General features: G+C 38.4%; 1 protein-coding gene and 1 long non-coding RNA gene across 12 annotated transcripts in view; one reads left to right on the top strand and one right to left on the bottom strand.

Annotated features, from left to right (window-relative positions):
• hycc1 (hyccin PI4KA lipid kinase complex subunit 1) overlaps nucleotides 1–21933 on the top strand; it is a 62304-nt gene that overhangs the window by 5113 nt on the left and 35258 nt on the right. For 3 of the 11 annotated variants that reach the window (XR_015515829.1, XM_087294159.1, XM_087294154.1), the window contains exon 1: nucleotides 11440–11519. The exons of 6 other annotated variants lie outside the window; for them this stretch is intronic. The gene's annotated coding sequence lies outside the window, so the exon portion shown is untranslated. Of the gene's footprint in view, nucleotides 1–3020; nucleotides 3274–11439; nucleotides 11520–21933 lie in introns of those variants that run through there. 2 more of the 11 variants (XR_015515830.1, XM_087294155.1) reach the window with 1 other exon arrangement.
• Nucleotides 13164–19336, bottom strand: LOC147832414 (uncharacterized). Its single transcript, XR_015516341.1, has 3 exons — nucleotides 16675–19336; nucleotides 15549–16586; nucleotides 13164–14597 (listed from the first exon to the last, which is right to left on the bottom strand). It is a non-coding gene; the product is annotated as an uncharacterized LOC147832414 (long non-coding RNA).

A 21933-nucleotide genomic window follows, 5' to 3' on the forward strand; every position in this document is an offset into this window, starting at 1 on the left:
TTTTCAACAGTATATATATATATATATAGCATATTTTTATTAACATTTTAACTATTAATTACAAAACACATTGAAACACACTAACAGACAATGCCCATTTATAACAATGCAACACTAAATAATAAAAAAAAAGAAAAATAAATAAAAAATAAATAAATAAATAAAAATTAAATAAAAATAAAAATAATAATTCAACAGTATTTTGTTATGAAGAAAACAGAAGTGATATAGCTTTGGCTATTTATTTATTTATTTAATATATGGCTATTTATATTGTTATAATTTGCATAGTTAATATTGTTCTTTGATGTTCAGTTTCTAAAGATTTTTCAAATGTTATTAAATAAAAAATTGTTTTAAAAAATCTTTTTTTCCCCACCCCTCGCGAAAAAAAAATCGTGATACGAATCGAATTGTGCGCCAAAAATCGTGATACGAACCAAATCGTGGGTTTGGTGTATCGTTACAGCCCTATTGTCCAGAAAAAGCTGTGCTGGTCCAGACTTCTGCTGATAATAAAAGTATAAGCATGCGCAGCTCTTGATTTTTTTTTTTGTGATTGCGGCTTTCTCTGATTCTGTTATCTGTCCATTGTGGTTTGGATTTTCCTCCCCGAGCGCTGATGTCTGCTCCAAATCTGACCTTTAAATGGCACTTTATCAAATCTGTGCACACATGAAGCCTGGCTTGTTAACATGAGCGAGGTATAGACGTTCATTACTGCCAGTGTAACAGTGGACGCTCTACATGCATGACCCACAGGCGGCTCATTAATTTGTGCTTTAAATCAATAGAGGGAGGTGCAGATACGCAGTTGTAATGTGTTGGCGTCTGTGTTGTGTAATTGGCTCTGACAGTGTCTCCATCGTCCTCGAGGTCTAGCGCTTCGGAGCACAAACGCAGGGCTGTCATTAAGAATAAGAGCTTAAGAAGTCAGCGCAGATTTGACAGGGCGCTCGCGGCTCCTAGGAAATGAAATGAGAGATTTGGGCAGCCGTCTTATCTTGCAGCCTTATTAAAGAGAGAGTTTTTTTTCTCCCTTCGAGTGCCACCAGCAGCTCAATCTCTCATGTATGTCTTAGTTATTAACTTTTCCAACCAAGTGGCCTAGAAAGGATCATTTTTACCCATTCTAATTAAGTGCTCGCTGGGATTGTAATTTCCACCATATACATGCTTTTTAGATTTTTGGGTCAAATACCTTTAAGAAGATGTCAGTAAGGATGCTCGATACTGAAACAAATATCCAATATTGTTATTGAGTATTGCAATAAGTCTTATTACTTAATATATAACATTTCCCTAGATACATGCTATTTTAATTAGCTATGTTTTTAAGTCATTTATTTATTTAATGATATTAAAATAAAGGGGGAAAATATAATGTTCAGATCTAATTAAGACTAAATAAACTGTGTCACGGTATTTAAAACGCTGTGAATGAGTGAAAACCTCAACACATCTCACGGCAATTCGTAATTTTTTTATTTAGTGGCTAATTCGTATGAATTCGTATGATCTAATTCATACAATTTAGTATGATTTGCTCATCCCCCAATGACGGTTGGGTTAAGGGGTGGGGTTAGGTGCCACGCCTCCTTTTTAAAATCGTACAATTTCGTACGACTGAACTCGTACGAATACGTACGAATTAGCCACTAAAATGGCAAAACGTAAAATACGTTATCTTGTGAGATCAGGCTGGAAACCCTCCGCAGATATTCAGACTCTGATTGGCTGTTGTCATTTTACTCTCTTGCCTTGACTCCGTCCATCAGTGTTTATTTTCTGCTATAGATCTAGCTTTGTGTGCTCCAGCCAATAGCAGAACAATGACTATTTGGGAGGTGGGGCTATTGATTGGTCTGGGCTATTGATTGGTCTGATTGGTCAAATTTAGATAAATAACCAACCAATGCATAAAATAAATATAATTTATCATACGTCTGCGATACGTATACTGTGTATTAGGGCTCGGTGATATGGCAAAAATGCAATCTCAATAATTATTTTCCATATTGAACAATAACGATATATCTTGATATAATTTGTTAATGCTTCCAGATTTACAAGTGACTGAACCCATTTTCGGTCGATTAATTTGTCGGTGGCCAAAAATTCGGTACATCTCTAATATCAACACACTTTTAGATTTTCTGTTTTTGCTGTGTGATTGGCTCTTAGATAAATAGAGGTTAAAAAACCCAGAGCTTATTATTAGCTATGTTACTATCCACCTATTTTTATGTGTATTTTGGAAATGCGCATAAAAAACTGTTGGTGAAAACGGCAAGATGCGCATACATTTAGAAAATGCGCATTTCACCGCTGTCATTTTACTCTGCCGCCCGCCTCTTGCTCGCCGCTGATGTGCAGGTAAAGTGAGCTTGTGCCTGCGCCCCCTCTGGTCAAAACATGTATTGCGATTCGTTCAACGTTTCAAACGGTTTGAATCATCAAATATTTATATAAATTTTCATCCGACTCACGGTGAATCGTTACAACCCTATAGTTAATTAAAACTAAAATCTTAAAACCTAAATCTAGTTATTTGAAATAAGCTAATAAATATAAAAAGCCAAACGTTTTTGCTTGAAGTATTGTTACGTAATTGTGAAAAGACTCAAATAACTACAATTAATTTAGAAGTAATATATAGATATTTAAAACAAATCTATGAAAATTGTTTTATTTCTATTTTAGACTCAAGATTTTGTGTTTTGCCAACTTGCCAAAAGTGAATCATGCCACTTGCATTTCGATAAAACAACAAGTCCCCTATTATCATGTGCAGATGATCAATATCGTAAACCTTTACCACTAAGCAACAAAACCGAAAACAAAAACAGTCAATATCTCTTGAACTGAAAGCACTCATTGTGAAAATTGAGGGCCTGTTTGATGGGGTTTCCCACTTTCAGAACATAATACTTTGTAATTAGTTCCTGCTTTTAGGCTCAATGCACAAAACTGGAAGTGAAGCTTTTGATTGTGTTGCAGTATAACTCGTGTGTTTGGTCACATGCGTTAGGTGTGGCGTTTTTATGCGCCTTGTTTCATTCTTGTCTCTGAATGTTCCTCATTAATTCTGCTGTTTCTCAGACGTTGCCTGTGTCGTGTGTATGTGTGTGTGTGTGAGTTGCATAATTCTCTAAACGGCGTCTGGAGTACAGCAGCATTAGTGCTTCATAAATGGTGTGATTTGTGCTTTTCTGTGCTGAAGGTGGATATTGTAGGATTTTTTTGTCACACAGGGATGGCTAAGTCTTGAGGGTGAGTGAAATTGGGGTTTTGACACTCTCCTGACAATGATAATAATAGATTTTAGTTTTATTTGAGTGACTATTAGTGTTTTGTATTGTAGTCGTTCATAGTGTAATTCTGAATGGCTCTACCTTGTAAATCTATGAACAGTTGACATTGTAGTTTAATAATATTGTGTTTTTCAGGTTTTTAAATGGTATTTTTAAGGCGTAATTTTTTTCTTTGTATGACCGGATCTTTCATTTATAATGGCTTGTTTTGCTTTTTTGTTTTTAGAATGAAAAAGAAATGCTAACAGGAAACTAACAATTGAATTAATCTTTTAAAATGTAACTACATTCAACTTTAATCAGTCCTATTTTTTTGCTATTGCTATTAGTCCTATTTTTTAACAATTTTTTTTTTAAGAGTATTATTTCATTTAAAACATTATGGCTTATAATACTGTCTTGTGAAGTACATTGTGAAGTACAGGGTTTTATTTTTAGCATGTAAACCCAATCATTTATTTTAACAGGTTGTCGCTAAGATTATTTGAGTTTCTGTGTATTTTTCAATATGATGTTAGTTTTCTGAAAAATGATAAACTGCTAAAATAAAAATTTTGCCATTTAAAATGGTTTCTAAAAAAACAAGTGTATTATATGTGGACAGCAAGAGAGGGGCGTAACTTGTAGTAAGTTAGAGGTGCAACTTAAGGCTGATTTATACTTCTGCGTCAAACGCGTAGCCCTCACCGTGGCCGTAGGCGTCAGTGATGCGCACCTCTCATAAAATGTAACTACACGTCGTAACGACATGTTACGCAAGCTCTGTGATCGGTCGCCTTGGTATCGCTGACGAGTGTGGGCAAAGGTAAGAGCTGTATGAGCCTGATGGAGCATGTCTTTACAAGTGTCGAATCCTGTGAAGAACCTCCGGATGGAGACTTTTGTTTTGTGTTCACCTTATAATTGCACGTCTGCCGATTCCCGCCTTAAAATGAGAGAGTTTGAGCCACTTTTACATTAAGGTAGTGTTCAGAAAAAACAAAGCACCAGCGAAGAAACGCGACACAGAGGAACATAAACGCCTCACTGCCAGCTAGCGTTTCGTACGTTATTGCAGAGAAACAGAAACAGCACGCAGAAGTATAGATGCATGGCAACATGCAAGGCAGACGCCATGGGTCACGCCAGTCACTCGACGCAGAAGTGTAAACCAGGCTTTACAGTTATCGAGATCCCATTGAACCATTCAAGATGTCACAACGAGATGTTGTTGACAATATGGCGGAAACACTTACCAGAGAACATTTTCAGCAAAGCTTCTCTCCAAGTTTATTATATTCATTTATTTGGCAACGGCACACGCTGACTTCTTCGTCCATTTTGTCATGACGGTTAGCCTACTCCACATCGCACCCTGTGGTTGCAAATAACAGTACACTTGCAAGCGCGTCAAGTATCAAAGCCTCGGCAAGCTGTACGTTAATAACTGATAGTTGGGGAAGGTGTAGATGTTAATAACTGTGATGGTTGGGTTTAGGAATTGGGTAGGTGTAGACGTTAATAACTGTGATGGTTGGTTTTAGGGTTGTGGTAGGGATAGACGTCAATAACTGTGATGGTTGGGGAAGGTGTAGACGATAACAACTGTGATGGTTGGATTTTGGTTTGGTGTAGGTGTAGACCTTAATTACCATGTTGGTTGGGTTTAGGGATGGGGAAGGTCTAGTTGTTAACTGATGGTTGGGTTTAGGGTTGTGGTAGGTGTAGATGTCAATAACTGATGGTTGGGGAAGGTCAAGACTTTATTAACTGTGATAGTTGGGTTTAGGGATGGGGTAGGTGTAGACGTTAATAACTGTGATGGTTATTACAGTAGCTTTGTGTGACAAACAGACTTAAGTGATGCTGCCAGTAGCTCTTATTTTTGCCCATTCTTGAGTTTTGCCTGAACTGTTTCTTTAAGATAACAGGGCTGTTCTTGGTTTATTCAGAATTCAGTTTAGAGAGTCCATTCAGCTGTAGCACGACTACCGCTTGTGCCCCGAGTAACCCATTTCCCTCTTTGTTGGCTGTCCATTAGTGTGGCACTTTGTATAAGCAGAATAAAAGCTTTTCGAAATGGCATTGAAATAATCAATAGCCTTTTTTCCTCCTCCTGATGATGAAGGTGGACCAGAACCACCTGAACAGTCGTCACAACACCTCCACATGACAAGCACTGCAGATCGTGTCACAGAGAGATGCAAGAAAACAACAAAATCGGTCAAACAAATGACAGAGCTAACATGAATCTGAGCTTAAAATAGATTAAAAAGACAGCTTTAATGCAGCACAGAAAAAACACTTGTTCACGAACTGTCAAACTTGGATACATAAATGTGTTGGGTCTGTAAAGCATCAACAGGATTTTTTGGGAGAAGTAATAGCTAATACAGCAACACGATGTTGGTAGTTGCTCCATGGTGTTGGAAAAATAGGCCAACGCTATCTCACAGCAATTCGTAACTTTTGATTTATTGGCTAATTTATATAAATTTCTACAATCTCATTCGTACAATTTACAAAAAGTGTTTTGTCATGCACCCTTTAAAAAATTTAACTTTTTTATACTTTTTATAATTTTATTTAGAAGACAGAAGGGGGTAAATAAAATATAAATAAGAACAAAGGGGTTGTCATAAGGGTTACAAAATACATTTGACATACATATCACAAATTGTTTACAATGACATACTCAGACCATTTTTGCCAGTATTTTTTTTTATTAAATCTTAGCTTAAAAGTCAGTCTTTCCATACAGTATATTTCCTTTACAATTCCTATCCATTGAACCCTTGTTGGAGGATCAGCCTGAAACTATTTTCGAGTTATGGCTTTTCTGCTATTCGCTAAAAGGATTTGAATTAAGTATTTGCCAATAATTGGAATAATTTTTGGTATTTTCCCAGAGTATAATGTAATAAATGAGTAGTCCAATTCTTCTCCAGTTATCAGCAGTCATACCAGAAAGTCTGTATTTTTGGACAGGCCCAAAAAACGTGAAAATGGTTAGCCATTGAGGTTCCACATTGTTTCCAACAAGAGCCTAACATGCAGTGCAGACCGTTTAGGAGTTATGAAAACCCTCATCGGATTTTTCCATCCAAACTCTCCCCAAGCTCTCGAATTTGAGGTTTTTGCATGTGTGAGACACATATCTGTCTGTTTTGTATACATTCATTAGAGACCATTTTTTCGTCTTTTATGCATGCATCAGAAAATACTGTGATTTTAAATTATATTCATCCTTAAATTTATTTTGTTTTTAAATTGTACATTTTTATATGACTGAACTACTCATTTAGTTCATACTAAATTCATACTATTTAGCCACTTAACTGACTAAAATTTAAAATAGTTTCCTTGTGAGATGGGTCTGGCCAGGCTCATTGGAAATATGAGTTTCAGCTTGCACATTTTTGGGAAATATAAAATATGTTGCTTGGGTTATGTTTTGTTGCATGTTTCAGGTCACATATCCACTAGAGGGCGCTTTGCTAATCAGAAATATGTTGCTCTGGTTATGTTTTGTTGCATGTTTCAGGTCACATATCCACTAGAGGGCGCTTTGCTAATCAGAAATATGTTGCTCTGGTTATGTTTTGTTGCATGTTTCAGGTCACATATCCACTAGAGGGCGCTTTGCTAATCAGAAATATGTTGCTCTGGTTATGTTTTGTTGCATGTTTCAGGTCACATATCCACTAGAGGGCGCTTTGCTAATCAGAAATATGTTGCTTGGGTTATGTTTTGTTGTACATTTCAGATACACACCCTTCTTGTACGTGATTGAACCACTGACGTGAACTAGAAAAGTGCACTACGACAATGTAGTTTTACATTGATTTTACATTGCTTTTAGCACTTTTGTGTACGTGTGTTTTTACCAGACTCAAACCCAAGCACCATGCAGCACAAACACCAGACAAATTGAGCTATTGAGCAAACTGAAAACACCAGAAAAGTTTATTGTATGGACAAATCACAGACAGCATTAAATAGTTTTTAGTATTTATTCAATGCTGTGCAAAGAACTGCATGACAATAATAATTTATTTGTTGATAATATTGTTAGTGTGAAAAGGAACAAAAATGGTTGGCGTCATACTGCCCCCTAGTGTTCATTTTAACTAGAAACTGCAGTCAAACGAATGCGTAAGTCACAGAAACTTAGGTTGAAGTACACACAATAAACCTGGCTTGTGAGTCACATGAAAAGGCTTCAAAACTGACGCATATTGCATTGAAAAATGGCAAGCTTTTACCTCTTTATGAACATCTTTTCTCCATTTCCACAAGTCAGAGGGCAGGATTTATCAGCTGCGAGGTTCATGACATCCATTTTTGCTATTTTGAAGGATTAATGGCTTTGTCCGAGTCTGACTCAGAGGCAAGCAAACAACATATCCTTGAGCACACCTGTATATCCTGATGTGCTTGAAAGAGTCTGGAAGTCGTGACGAGGCCAGAAAAGATAGCAGCAGTGTGTAAACCGCAGATAAGAGGTTCTTGTGCGTGAGGATCGCACAAACTAGATATGTGGTATTTTCAGAATTGGTCAGTTGGATTGTTGGAATGACGAGGGCTAAGTGAAGACATGATGGGGACACATTGCATGATTTTAACAGATTTTTACCCTTTGATTTGCTAGTTTGGTGTAAATCTTAAACAAATAACGGCAAATTAGTGCTCATTCAACAAAGTGACTATTGCACAGTATGTGTAATCATGGACGCTATTTAATTTTTCTTGGTTTTACAGAATCAAGACACAAAATAGACGCATCTATACAATTTTTTTAATTCAATAATAATTTAATAATAATCTGATTGGTTAATGGTAATATTTGGATAACGAACGGTGGTTTTCCTTTGGGACAATTAACCAAAATGAGCAGCCCTATTGGTGAATTTACATTACTTTATTTTTATGTTTATTTATATTGTTAAAATGTAAAAAAATAAATAAATAAATGATGCAGCAGTAAAATATGTTTTTTCACTTTAAGAAGTTACAGAGATGATATTTTTCCCTAATTAATATAAAACTGTGTTACCTGGTTACATAATTAGAAATATGATATTAATTATTATTATTATTATTATTATTATTATAAACAGGACTATTTATTAAACATTTACCGTCATTTAAACATTTATTAAACATTTAAAGTGTTTTTTCCATCAAACGTATATACTGACAAATCATCATTATTATTATTATTATAACTGTTAGTAGTAGTATTAGCTAGGGGTGTCAAAATTAATTATTTCTTCGGTGGACTCACTGCGATGCAGAAATAGACAATTCGGTATCGGTTCAGGAATAATCATAACTGGTTATTATGTACTGATGTCATTTATCTCCGATGCGCTCTGTCGCCGTAGCTTACTATGGCAAGGGAGGCGAGCGAGAGTATTTACAACACTCCAACTACTTAAAAACACAGAAACTGTGCACAATTTCACTGCATGTGTGTTTGCTGGACAGTCTTCACTGACACTTACAGCAGAAGCCACTATTTCAGTGCGATTGAGAAAATGAAAGTAAACTCCATTTCTCTTTCTCTCTCCCTGTGGCCCATTTGACCCGCTGGTGTGACTTTTCCTCTCCTCTCTGTTGTTACTTCTGGATGCAGACACGAGCGCATGTCTGCAGAGTTTTCTTCACGTGTCTATTGTAGATCAGCTGTGACCGCCGCTGCCGTTTACTGACGTCCTGAGCAAAACAGAGTGCATGTACAAATTGCTCATACGTTGCATGAATGTTTGTAAAATTAGCTTGTCGAACAATAAGCCTGATTTAAATGTATAATGCCTGTTGATTTCTTTATATAAAGAAGGATGTTCTTATTATATTTCAATAGCATGTTTTGGTATGTACCCTATTCATCATCATGCAGTCAGTGTTTGCATTCAACACCCATTTTTGTTAGTTTGTTAGTACTCAAATGTCAGATCGCACATTGTTAAAACAATAACTGTTATGGTAGCAAATAAATGTCATGTATGCTTAGCTAATAAATCCCTAAACACTAGTCTAAACTCTTCCACGCGAGAGTCATGCGACTTCCTTTTCTTTTTTTTCCCCTCATTTGTCTTAAATCCGTCAGCCCCTCAGCTCACAGTCTGACAAGCTAATTCAGTGGGTTTTCCTGCCATTATTGTGCAGCGTGTAGGAGTGGAAGTGTTTTAATGGGCTCTTCTGCGTCTTCGGCAGCCACTCAGGTCTGTGGATGTATTGAAATCATGTCCTCGGGGTTGTTTCTGTGCTGACGGGTCATTGTGGGTCACATCTTTTTCCCTTCTCAGAGGGCTTTTTGAGAGAGTCGTGTCAGATCTTGTTTATGGTTGGATGATACGACAAAAATATCATAGCTGATATCCATATTGTGATATATACCATGATATAGTACCATTTATGTACATTCAATCAATTAATAGTTCATAAAAGGACAATTTTTTAATTTTTTTTACATAAAAATGTAATTTATTTGAAACATTTTTTACAAATACTTTAAAGTATATACACTCACCGGCCACTTTATTAGGTACACCTTACTAGTACCGGGTTGAACCCCCTTTTGCCTTCAGAACAGTCTTAATCCTTCATGGCATGGATATAACAAGGTACTGGAAATATTCCTCAGAGATTTTGCTCCATATTGACATGATAGCATCACGCAGTTGCTGCAGATTTGTCGGCTGCACATCCATGATGTGAATCTCCCGTTCCACCATATTCCAAAGGTGCTCTATTGGATTGAGCTCTGGTGACTGTGGAGGCCATTTGAGTACAGTGAACTCATTGTCATGTTGAAGAAACCAGTCTGAGATGATTCACGCTTTTGTGCAGAGATGCTCCTCTGCATGCCACGTTCAAAGTCAGTTACAGTACATCCCCTTTCTTCCCCATTCTGATGCTCGGTTTGAACTGCAGCAGATCGTCTTGACCATGTCTACATGCCTAAATGCATTGAGTTGCTGCCATTTGATTGGCTGATTAGAAATTTGCATTAACAAGCAGTTGGATAGGTGTACCTAATAAAGTGGCCGGTGAGTGTATAATTTTATGATTAATGTTGCCCAATGTGATATATAACTGTGATTTGAAAATTGAATAATTGATGACGTAAATGTGGTTGGTGACTTGAAATGCAGTTGGATGAGGGAGTGAATAGTTTCACACCCAGAGGAAGAACCGAAACATTTGTGATCGTTTCTTGAAGTATGCAAAAGCAAAACAACATGTTAAAACAATTATGAGTGCGTTTATATACTAGGAAGTTCATATGTGATCATGTTTTCCACTTTATATACAACTTCAGGACAATTGTTGGATTTAAAATGTAGAAATAGGTGGTTCATTCTTGTGTGGCGACCCCTGATGAATAAAGCCGAAGGAAATTAATGATTGAAAATTTAGAAATGTAAAATAAATATTTCTAAACTACAAACCACTATTCAAAAATGAATCATTACAGGTCCAGCGTAAAAAAAAAATACAAAAATGATCGCTAAATAAACCTTTAACCAGTTAAACTCTGCGGTACTAGGTCCGTGACCGCATCGACTTTCGCTTCAAGAGTTAAAGGCAAAAATCCTGATCGGAGCTTTTCTAGCTGTTATTCATGTGTCTGTCTGCATCCTTGTTATGAAGTGCGATAGTGCGCACAACAATAAACTGTAAACTATGTATTCTGTGACACCACGAAATAAACAGTAGAGCATAATATGAAACTATAGACTTTTTATTTTGCATTTTATTTCAGCCAAGCTATAAAAAGGACTTTATTAACAAGAAAAAAACATGACAGAAAATACTGTGAAAATTGATTTACTTAATTATATTTGTAAAAGAGTATAAATTCCACAGAAGGGTGAAAAACTTTGACTTCAAGTGTATATTGTCATCTTGCACAGTCCTAATCCTGTTAATTCCCTCGCTGTGGTTGTGAAGTGAGTGATTTTGTGTGTGTGCTTGGTTTTAACTGTGTCACTGGCATGTGTCTGGCAGCACTGGTTGAAGCAGACGGGGCAGATTTCACACACACCCATCTGAAAAAAACACAACAATCCTCCTGCGCTCTGATTGGCTCTCGGCTCTGCGTGGGTGGGTTGGGCTTAAAGGGTTTGAAACAGGAAATGAAGAAACACTTGTGCTGCAATGAGAGCAGTCGCTCTGTGGGTATGCTGGGAGATTCGTCTGTCATTCAGACTTCGGATGGTAAGTGGACTCGAAATAAAGCGTGCCGGCCTGTCAGGAATCATCAGGAATGTTTGTGACTCTCTCTCTCTCTGTCTGTGTGTGTGTGTGTTGGTGTTTGAAGGCAGTGTATGTGCGTTCCAGTGAGTCACACACTCATCGGGAGCCTGAAGTGTGTTTGTGGTGGAGACTCGGGGCTTGAGTCGCTTGGGTGTTGGACGTCAAACTAATCTAGTAGATTTAATCTTCTCAAATGATTGACAAAGCTTTGTGGGATTGTTCTTGTTAAGGGTTTGTCAAATAGTCCACTTAGTAGGGGACTTACATCTGGACTCTAATTTAAAAAGTGAAAATATACAGTGAATTTGCTTTCAAACCAATGATTAGTAAGAAAATGATTGTTATGAGTGATATATTATATTTTTATTATATTAGAAAGAATGACAGATTAACCCTCATAATGCACTTGAATTATTATGTTTTACTAATATCACATTTTGTGGCAATTTGAAGCAGATCAGTCATTATTTCCTAAATCCATCATCATATGCAAAACCGTCATAAGATATAAGTGAATGTGTAATTTATGTATAAATATACACAAATCTATGATGGCATCGTAGGCGGCGGTTAATTAATTATTTATGAATAATTAATTAATTCATAACAAATTAATTCTTTGTAGCCTACAATTTCAACTAGCTGACCCGCATGGTCTTTGTTTTACCCATAACCAAATCATAAATAAATAAAGAGTTAATAAAGTAAAAGTAAAGTTGCACACAAATGACCACCTGTCAATCACTTTTTCCGCGGGATTCTGGCAGAGATCTGTGTCATTATATTGACATCGACAAACTTAGTTGGTAAAAAAAGCTGCACAACCAACAGCAACCAACCAACAGCATCTGAAGTTTCCACTAAAATTACTGAGTCTAAGCATAAAAGTCACGCTGGGTCACGCTGATCACTCGACACAGAAGTATAAATCAGCCTTAACTCGAGCACTTAATTCTCTGAGCATCAACAGTTCCTTTGTATAGTTTCCACTTGTTGTGTGTATTGCCTCTTCTTGTTGAATCACTGAATGCCTCCTCAATTGTAAGTGGCTTTAGACAAAAGCGTCTGCCAAATGATTAAATGCAAATGGTCTTTAGTTTGTGTGTTTGTAACTGATCTTAATGCATTATGAGGCTTAAATGTGGACACAAATATAAGATGTCAAGCATCCACACACATGCACATTCAGTATGTGTTATATAACACATTTCTACATCTGAATAGCTTGTATAATTGGAAAAAAATGCCTTACTTTATTCACCAAGTGTGCACAAACACTATTTTAATGAAGAAGATATTAAGACACTATAAACACCAGCATCGTTATTATTGTCTGCTGTGAAACAATGTCTATTGTGCGCTATACAAATCAATTTGGACTTGCATGTAAATGCATAGCCTGATTATGCAAATCCTTGGGTAAAAATAAGCATGCATAGGGCGGGGCTTGTGGAAAATGTTTCCTTTTGACAGGATTATCTGATTCAAAAGAATCTCTCTCAGCAAACAAGCATATAACATGACAGAATAATGTGGCCTTCGTCACGGTTCCTCCTTTAGATTGTGAAACCTGTTAGCTGAGTCTCTGCGGTTGCAGTTTTTCTTGCCATTTCCAGGTTGGGTAGTGTGTGATGTGTGTGTTCATGCGGTTAAATCATCTTCTCTGAACCTCTCTCTGTCTCAGTGGACTGTCTGGGTGTTTTTGTTATCAGTCTGATGTGATTTGCTGTAGATTCGATTTTGGTAGTGCGGTGGTTTCTCTGAGAAGGAAAATCCGCAGCTCATCTTGCAGAAAGCTGGGTTGTGGCCAGCGGGTGATGGATGATTTTAGATCTGGCCATTTTGAAACAGATGCCGCTCTTGTTTCAGACTGAACCACTTGCATTTGCCAGCAGAGTCTGCTTGATCGACGTGGCATGGTTTTAAAAACGTTAGTGTTTGATTTCTTTTTTTTGTTGTTTAAGAGACAAATTATGTGACTGCTTGTTTTCTGTGTTAGTCTTTAAGTCTGTTATGTTTTTTTAAAAATAGACCATTGTTTTTACTTGAGGTTAGGTTTAAGAGTAGAGTAATATGCTGGTGTTTAACTGCATTTCCTTATTGCATTCCTGCATTGCGCTCTCACATACTCTCTGCCTGCTACTTCATAGTGGGCGGGCGTTTCTCTCTGCCTCGCACTTAACGCAGTCGGCCAATCACAATAGACTGGGTCATCAAAGCAGATTAGCTTTGCGCTAAGGAGGGGTTTGGAAACAAATGTATCGCTGAACAAATCATATAGGAGTCGTTGGGATAATTAGGTCAAAATAAATGCATATTATAAGACAATGAAAGTGTTTTTTGACCTTGCATGACCATTTATAATGCAAAACAGGGGCTCTTTAAAATACATTTTTACTTTGTTTGTTTTTAGTAAGCAGCCTCAGAAAAAAATAATACCAAAATATGTATTTATATGCCTCTTATTGGCTTCCAAAACTGTAGTATTGTATTGATTAAAGTGTTCATATTGGTGCATCTACAACTGACACAAAGGCCGTGTTCCAATCCACTTTTAGACATGCACTCGCAAACTTCCCTTCGCTTGTTCCCTCAAGAGAGTCCATGCTGCCATTTTAAAGTGTGTTCCACTTCATCAAGTGAACAAGAAAAATGTAAACATGGACATACTCTTGATACCTCGATTTTTGACCAAGGGTGCGAGTCTGCTTTATATGTCTACTCTAGCACCTTTATGTCCCAGAATGCAATGCGATTGTGACATCACAACAGTGTAGCTTCAAAGTGCTCAAGGGTTTAGTGCACTCCATTTAAACCCATTAAGATGGTCTGCCAGTAGTGGACACTTGTGTAATGTAATCAATGGCATACATCCAAGTGAACGAGATGGAGTGAAGTTAGGGAGTTAAGGACTTGCAGCCAAAATCATTTGAGAAATAAATTTGGAGATTGTTGATCTGATGAATGACTTGAAATGTAAATTGAATTTTATGTCAAAAACAACTTAAAGATGTTCAGAATTTTAATCTAATGTGTTTACTAGGGATGTAACGGTATTGTAAATACCGTCATACCGCAATATTAATTTTTTCCGATATTACCGTAGTCGCATGACTCGGTAAAACTATAGGTCTTCTGAGAAAATTTGCTCAGGTGAATGAAGCGAACGGGAGGTACCGGAAACTACAATTCCCATCAGCCCAGGCTTGGCCATAATCCCTTGCGGTCTGTTGGCGCTACAGATCCAGTAATGCGGAAATGGAGTGTGCTGCTAGAGGCGGGGATCAAAAAGAGCTGGAAAACCCTAAAGCGGGTGTTGTCGCCGCGCGCGTACTGAATAGCGGTGTTGTCGCGCGAGTTCTTATAAGCTGTGTTGTCGCGCGCGTACTGAATATCGGTGTTGTCGCGCGAGTTCTTATAAGCTGTGTTGTCGCGCGCGTACTGTAAAGCGGGGACGGAGGGTATGTCGCGTCGCAGGGGCACTTTTGATCATTTTGGAAGGGAACTTTCTATCCAAGACTAAAAAGGGCATGTGCACTGCACAGGTTGAGCACTGTGTGTGCACGTGCCTGCAAGTTGGGGAATACGACTAATATCATGGGGACTGCAGAAACACAGCACACTGTTCAGATTGATGCAGACATGAGACCTCTATCTCACCCATGGTTTTTCCTCTCAAGTGGGGGAAAGACAATGCACAACGTTACCCACTGCTGTCAACCTGGGCCAAGTCATAAAGTCATATCTCTCTGTCCCAGAAACCTCAGTCCCAAATGAGAGGTTTTTTTTTTTCTGTTGCAGGGGACATTGTAAATACCCAGAGATACCAGCTTTTACCAGATTATATTTATAAGATAATTTTCCTTTAAACCCATCTCTATCTAAGTGAGTGAGTGATTAAATGTTGAATGTGATGAGTTTTCAACACTACTAAATTGAAACTTTAACGTGAAACGTGAAATTCTGATACGTTACATCCCTAGTGTTTACCATATGGACAACTGTACTGATGTGATCAGTGTGCGGTAGCTCGCTTTGTATGGTGTTGTACTTGTTGCAGAGCACTTGGATTTGAGTCCATTGAAGGACTGTTTTTTTTATTTATTCATTTTCTACCGCTTTCCGGGACCGGGTCATGGGGGCAACAGTCTTAGGATAGAACCCCAGACTTCCCTCTCCCCAGACACTTCCTCCAGCTCCTCCGGGGGGATCCCGAGGCGTTCCTAGGCCATCCGAGAGACATAGTCCCTCCAGCGTGTCCTGGGTCTTCTCAGAGGCCTCCTCCTGGTTTTCAAAAAACCCCTAATGAGTACAAGGACTGTGACATCGCCCGATATGGTGCAGCCAGGGCCCCACCCTGGAGCCAGGCCTGGGGTTGGGGCTCGTATGTGAGGGCCTGGTGGCTGAGTTTAGCCAGACTGAGGGATGTTGGACCATCCTTCCACAAGCCCAACACCTGCAGGGGGAACCGTAAAGGGCCGGAAGGTTTGGATCAGGATAACCTGATCGTCTGGCACGGAAACTTTTACATTCATTCATTAATTTTTCTTTAGCTTAGTCCCATATTTAAAAGGAGTCAACACGGTGGAAAGAGCACTCATACACTGACCAAATTTGTTGACTCAATTCTCCCATAGTGCATGTCTTTAGACTGTGGGGTTAACCGGAGCACTCGGAGGAAACCCACGCCAACACGGGAGAACATGCAAACTCCATACACAAATGACAACTGGTCCAGCTGGGACTTTACCCAGCGACCTTCTTGCTGTGAGGCAACTGAGCCACCTTGCCACCCGGACTGTTTTACAAAAGAGATAAAAGCAATGTAATATCAAGTTAAAACAATGTGGTTGCAGTGCGTTTTTTCTCTTCTGTCTGCTTTTGAAAACACTATTGGTTGGGTTTAGGAAAGGGGTTAGCTCAGTGGTTCGTTAGGTGTTCTGTATGACAAGCCCCGCCTTCTACTGTACATGTAGAAGAATGATGTGCATCAAAACGTACAACAAAACTCGCCCTCAAAACAGCACCCTATAGTGGATTTTTCATCTGAAACGTGCAATGAAAAGTGCACAGAGCAATGTATTTTATGTTTCGCAAAAAATGTATGCTAAGGCACATATTTTAAATAATCAAGGGCTGAAAATCTGATTTTTTTTTTGTCAGTGTTAACGCAGCCTTAGATTACAGAAGTAAAATTGCTTGCGAACAGCGCTTCAACACACTTTTAACCTCTCATTCTGGGTTCGTTTAACTTCCTGTCATAGCAACTGTGTATGAAAAACAGAAGTGTCTGTAAATGTGGAGGTTTTCTGTCTGTGGTGGCAGGTATGGGTTTACCATGTGGAGGACTCTCATTAACGTCAGCACATCCTCAGTGAGCCGCAGCAGGGGCTCGTATTCGCTTCTCTGTGGGCTTTAATCAGCCTCTGCACTAACTCATGCCACCAAGTCTCAGAAATGAGCTCTAATGATATGTTTGTCAAGCTGCTGAATCTGAAAAGCCTCTTGTTGCAGTCAAATCAGAGGTGAATGGTGGTGTCTGGCTCTGGAGTATTTGCAGTTTCCATTATGGTGCAATCAAAGTGGTTTAGTGCTCATGTAATGGTCTGATTAAGCTCTCTCGCTTGTCGACTACTTCTGCAAACTACATCTGTGTGTGCTGTGGTTGGGGGCTGGGTTGAGGATATTGATTTTAGCTGATCCTTATTTTGATGAACTGATATAAAATCTTGAATCTGTTTAATCTATCTTCGACTGTTTATGCTGGAATGTTGTTCTGTAGGTTTTTGACTATTCTAAAGCATAAAAATACCATTATAGGTTGCCGTGAAGCTCTAAATTGAGCTCCGGTACATTCTGTTTCCACTGATCATTCTTGAGATGTCTCGGCATCTTCATTGGAGTTCACCTGTGTAAAGTTGATTGGACGTGATTTGAAAAGGTGTGCACCGGTCTATATAAGGTCCCAGGGTTGACAGTGCATGTCAAAGCACAAACCAAGCATGAAGACAAAGGAATTGTCTGTTTACCTCAGAGACTGGATTATCTCGAGTCACAAGGCTGGGGAAGCTTACAGAAAACTTTCTGCTACTCTGAAAGTTCCAATAAGCACAGCGGCCTCCGTAAGTGGAAGATGTTTGGAACCGCCAGGACTCTTCCTAGAGCTGGCCAGCCATCTAATCTGAGTGATCGGAGGAGAAGAGCTTTAGTCAGGGAGGTGATCAATAACCTGATGGTCTGTCTGAGCTCCAGCGTTCTTTTGTGGAAAGAGGCGAACCTTACAGAAGGACAACCATCTGTGCAGCAATCCACCAATCAGGCCTATATGGTAGAGTGGGCAGACGGAAGCCCCCCCCCCCTGCCTGGAATTTGCCAAAAGGCATCTGAAGGACTCTCAGACCATCAGAAACTAAACTCTTTGCTCTGATGAGACTAAAATTGAAATCTTTGAAGTGAATGCCAGGCGTTACGTTTGGAGAAAACCAGGCAGCGCTTATCATTATTAAATTCATTATTAAAAACCATCATTTTTCATCAGCAGGAACTGGAGATAGTAGGGATTAGGCATGGGACAATAACCGTTTTAAGGTATACCGCGGTTTGGAAAAGACAAGGTTTTAAAATCAACCATATTTTTTGTAATACTGTTCCTAAAGTATGTGTAAAAAATTTTATTTACATTTTTTTTTTTTTAGAACAATAGTATCTTTATCAGAAAAAATATCCAAAGAGGCTGTATGACATCTGTCTAAGTCAACAATTCATTAAAATTATTTAGCTTGACATGTTTACTGCTGCAAATTATTATAAATCTTTCAAAAAATAGAATATATTGTTTTCAAAGGGAATTATTTTTTTTACCCAGACATTTAAAAAGAATATATTTTAGACCAGTAATCACAATACCGTGATGCCATGATTTTTTTATCCAAGGTTAATTTGCCGTTGGAATCTTCTACGGGCCCATGCCTAGTCAGGATAGAGGGAAAGATGAATGCAGCAATGTACAGAGACATCCTGAATGAAAACCTGCTTCAGAGTGCTCTTCACCTCAGACTGGGGCGACGGTTCCTCTCTCAGCAGGATAATGACCCAGAGTACACCTCCAAAATATCAATGGAGTGGCTTCACAACAACTCAGTCAATGTCCTTGAGTGGCCCAGCCAGAGCCCAGACCTCAATCCTATTGAACATCTCTGGAGAGATTTAAAAATGGCTGTACACCATCGCTTCCAATCCAACCTGATAGAGCTTGAGTGGTACTGCAATGAGGAATGGGCCAAAATTCCCAAAGACAGGTGTGCCAAGCTTGTGGCATCATATTCAGAAAGACTTGTAAAAGGCTGTAATCGCTGCCAAAGGTACATCAACAAAATCTTGAGCAAAGCCTGTGAATACTGATGTACATGTTGATTTTTAATAAATTTGCAACAGTTTCAAAAACTCTTTTTTCACATTTTCATAATGGGGGTTGTGTGTAAAATGTTGAGGAATTAAATCAATTTGGAAAAAGGTTGTAACGTAAGAAAATGTGGAACAAGTGAAGCGCTATGAATACTTTCAGGATGCTCTGTATCCCTTTAATTCTACACACGGGCGTTATTTAAAACAAAACAGAATGGATAAATTTCTTGAAGCATTAGTGAACATTGTTATTACCCAAAATAAATCCAAAGTCATTAGTCTAGTAGTGTATTGTCTGTAAATCCCTCTGTGCAGTCTCGGATGGAGGCTTCTTCACTGCAGGCTTCTCTTCTGTGCTGGTTTTTTGGATCTCCACGCATATCTGAGTCACTGAGTTCTTCATGACGCATCCTATAAATATGTTTCATCAGCATGGCGCGGGTCGCTGGGTTCTGGCCTGCGCTTCTGTACTTTTAAGCTCTTGGCAGAGACTATTTTTGGTCAGGCTGTTCTGTTGTGATGTGGAAGTGCTCATGGATGCGGTGCGCTTGCTTTTGAACCCTCCAGTGTAGTTTGGGGCTTTATGATGCAGGTAAGCCAACAGATTTAACCATTTTATGTGGAGCTGAGAAGTAAGTGCACCTTTTTATTGTTGGAATTGTAGAGTATGGATAAAATCATTACTTCATGAGGATGCTTGAAAATTAGATGAAGCACATTAGGAAGTGGGCAGTCTGTAGTACTTGTGCACTTTTTTTTAAAGTAGCTAGCACTAAACTATTAATCTAAAAATATAATTTAGTTTTGTCATAAATCTTGGTATTTCAAAAAGTATATACTGGAATATTTAAAACCATACAATCTTGCTTTTTGGTTTCTCCGCAGTATCGAAAACTGTATCAAATATTGTTATTATTTATAATAACACCGATCCCGAGACTTGGATCAGATATCGGTTCGATACCTTATATTTTTGCTGGATCGGGTATGGGCCAGCTGGTACTTATCCAAATCCGATCTTGCGTGAGTGCTATATTCTGTGCTATATTCTGTGTAATTTATCGTTATTATTTGTAGGGAAGCACCGATCCCGAGACTTGGATCAGATATCGGTTCGTTACCGCATATTTTTGCTGGATCGGGTATGGGCCAGCTGGTACTGATCCAAATCCGATCTTGCGTTTGTGCTATATTCTGCGCTATATTCTGTGTAATTTATCGTTATTATTTGTAGGGAAGCACCGATCCCGCGACTTGGATCGGATCTTCATTCAATAGCGCAATTTTGCTGGATCGGGTATTGGCCAGCTGCTAATTATTTGTAAAATTAGCTCGTAAAATTATTCTCACAAAGAGTTTCTGTTCTCTCATCCTTCCGACTGCGTTTAATCTTCCGAGGGGAATACTTTTAAGTGCTGCGAATAGTTTGTAAAGCCTGACTCATTGTGGTCAAAGTTGATTAAATTAAATTAATAAAAGTAAAACTGACGAGTGCAATATGGATGGTCATTAACAGAAAAGTGAATATTTATTAAGTAAAACTGATCTCAGACAATTTGTGTTAGTTTGTGTCAAATATGCAGGAAAATATCAGGCTTTACTAAAAAGTTTCAATAATGGTAGCCAATTGCAGATTTCAAAGAAAAATCCTAATATTTAAAAAAGGAAACACGCTGGACCACAGCACATCAGTGCCATAACGAATGCTCAAAGATTAGTTTACAGCAAGCATCATGTTTTAGATTGTATCGTCTGTCATATACAGTGGGTCAGTTATTTTTACTAAAGAAAATATATTATTTAAGTTTATCACCAGAACTATTGAATTATTTTTTTTTTTTTTTAAAAACAAAAAACATCACAGTATCGGGATCGGATCTGTATCGATGATACTCAGAATGTTGGTATTGGGTGGTATCGGTGCATCCCTAATTATTTATTTCTTTTTTGGTATCGTATCGAAGTTAGAAATGAGTTTTGGTAAACTGTGCTTTTATCTGGAGTGTTTTGTTGTGAGGGTTAGTAAGAGACTCTGATGTTTGGCAGAAAACATAAATGATGGTCTAATGTTAGCACAGGGGCTTGCTGGGTATGACTGCTTCCTGTTTCCTGTAGTGTGGTTAATTCAGTGGCACCCAGTAGCTTGCTAAAGTAGTTTTCTTGTAAATGCGTCTATATGCTAGATCTGATTCATCATCTGATGTAAACAGTTTATTAATGTACAGCATCAAGAAAGACGTCCACCCTCTGCTCTCATACTATCAGTCCATCTTACCATTCACTCTCTATTTCCACTTTCCATTATCCACTACTCTCTCTCTCTCTCTCTCTCTCTCTCTCTTACACCCATTTACTTACATTCTACTATCCTCCTGTTTTCTCTCTTTGCAATAACTCATCTGTCTATTCCACTTTTTTTTCTTCCTGATATTACATTACTGGATGCATCCATTCATCCATCCAATTATTCCCCTCTTTTTTCCATTAACTATTCCATCTTCCCACTTTTTCACCTCATTCCTTCCAACCAATCACCCATCTATCCATTGCCCTCTCTTATTCGCTCTTTCCATTGGTTAGTTCCATTTTCCCCATCCCTCTTTCAATCCATTCATCCCACTGTCTTTTCCATCTTTTCATCTGTCTAGCCATCCATCCATCTTTCCCTCTTTCCATCTATCCCACTGTCTTTTTCTTCTTTACCTCCATCAATCCTACTCTTTTTCCCTTCTTAAATTATCCATCCATACATTCCTTCATTCATCTATCCATCCATCTGCCTTTTCTCCCTTTACCCCTATCCATAGCTGCGTTTTTCCTTTTTACCTCCATCCATCCATTCATCTTTTCCCTCTTTACATCCATCCATCCATCCATCCATTTTTTTGCCTCTACATCCATCCATCCATCCATCCATCCATCCATCCATCTTTTCCCTCTTTAGCTCCATCCATCTATCCATTCGACCATC

The sequence above is a fragment of the Danio rerio genome, chromosome 19, assembly GCF_052040795.2.
Source record: "Danio rerio strain M-AB ecotype USA chromosome 19, GRCz13ab, whole genome shotgun sequence".
Classification (NCBI taxonomy): domain Eukaryota; kingdom Metazoa; phylum Chordata; class Actinopteri; order Cypriniformes; family Danionidae; genus Danio; species Danio rerio.